The sequence below is a fragment of the Trichechus manatus genome, unplaced genomic scaffold (genome assembly GCF_000243295.1).
Source record: "Trichechus manatus latirostris isolate Lorelei unplaced genomic scaffold, TriManLat1.0 scaffold00308, whole genome shotgun sequence".
NCBI classification, from domain to species: Eukaryota; Metazoa; Chordata; class Mammalia; order Sirenia; family Trichechidae; genus Trichechus; species Trichechus manatus.
In genome coordinates, this window is record NW_004444244.1 from 175,512 (window position 1) to 177,558 (window position 2,047).

A 2,047-nucleotide genomic window follows, 5' to 3' on the forward strand; every position below is an offset into this window, starting at 1 on the left:
GGATAATGTGGTCAGTGTGGCCTCTCAAGAAACGATGTGAGCTGAGCAACATCTTTCCTGACTGTAAAAATAGTGTGGTGGGGGCCTTGTCAGACTTCCTCTAACTTCACAAAGGGCAAGGAGAATCATTATCAGCATCAACAGGCCAAGGCCGATTCCTATGAGGCAGAGGTCAGACATGCCTCCACCTTGCAAACTTTTTACCAATTCTGACACCAACCGAACCTCCCATGGCACTCTCCACTTCCCTGCTGGGTTCGACAATTTGTTGCAATGGCCACCCAGGACTCACAGACAATACTCATGACTATGGAGTTTTTTAGGGAAGTAACAGGTTATAATTCAGGCTCAGGAACACTCAGGATACAGTTCTTCAATCAGGATAGCCTCTTCTCAGCTGTGCCCACAGGCACGCCTCTCTCTGGCCCCTCGGCCTCTGCCCTGCTCGAGCAAGTGTTACAAAGCTCCTTTAGCTCTGCTGATAAGTGCCAGGAGGCACTCCACTCCACCTCCTGCTCGAAGCCCACAGAGCCGTCTCCTGCCGGTCTCCTGGTTCTGCTGCCTCTGCTGTCACTGCCTCTCACTCTTATGCCACTCTCTCTCACTGTCCTCTGTGTTACAGCTCTCTGTCTCCTGGATCTAGGAGATTCTCAGTGCAGGAACCCCAGGTCCAAAGGACATACTCCACTCCTGGCTCTTCTTTCTTGATGGTCATGAGGTTCCCCTTTCTGCCTCTGGGACGGCTCATTTTAAGCCTAGTGGATGGCAAAACTAACCAATCCCCTCGTTAGGGTCCCATATACCTTATTTGCATGGTCCCACCCCCAAAAGGGTGTCATGTACCTTATTTGTATTATTAGCAAGCTATCCAATCCCCTTGGTGGGTCACAAGCACCTCATCTGCATAGCTTCACTCAGTCATTTGGTGGGAGTTACAAGACCATATAAAAGTAATCCATTGCACTGTACTGACAGAATAGTACATGCAAACACCATGAGGGGACAACAGCCTTAATGTTTTGGGGACCAGGAGAAAGTCAATGTGACTGGATGTAGGAAATGAGATCAGAAGAGTAGACAGGGCAGGTACCATATGGGAACCAATTCTTCTGCAAGACACAGCAGGGTATTTTTTTTCTGATCAGAGCTGTATGGGAGGTGTGACTAAGTCAGCTCTGCAAGCTTATTCCTGCATGAGCAGATCTGATTGTGCCCTCTGCAGGCGGAGAAAGGGCTGAATCAGGACCTGTTTCTAAACACATCAGAGCAATCAGAGTGGCTTCCAAACATGCTTTCCTTCCCTGGGGAGCAGAGTGGAAATTCAGCCCTCTTTGGACACGGGAGGACTCACGTGTGAGTGGACTGTATTTGAGAAAGTCAAAATCAGCTCTGCCTAACAAAGTAAGGTCCCTGGGGGGCGCAAATGGTTTGCACTGGACTACTAACCTAAAGGTTGGTGATTCCAATACACCCAGCAACACCAGGGAAGAAAGGCCTAGCGATCTGCTTCCATAAAGACTACAGCCAAGAAAACCTCATGGAGCCTCACTATATAAAAAGACAAGAAAAGGCAGATGTACAGAGAACAAAGTTTATTAGCGGTGGTGTCACTAGAGATAGTGTCACCCAGTGTGGTAACTTATGGTGTCACCCCCGCCATGAGCCTCACGGTGTCACTCCTCCCCATGTGGTAATACTAATTACCACAATGTTGTAGCTAAAACATCAGAAAATTGGACAAAATCAGTGACTATAAAAACACTGGCAGCAATGAAACCAACAGCGCAGTGCAGATGAAACTGCGTGATCCAAAGCGTCACTGTAACTGGGCAATAATGACAGCTCTGACTGGAACACATGACAGGGTTCAAACTGTAAATCAGCATAGAGTTTTAGCCTTGTAGATATGTTGGTACATGTAAGCTGGGCCTATGAAAAATGTTTTTGTTGTTATTACTAACTACAGGGATAGTTTTATAAAAAATAATACATTTCTGCTGAAACACTGCACAAAAATTTTATAGACAGTCATTCTGGTGTCACCCCC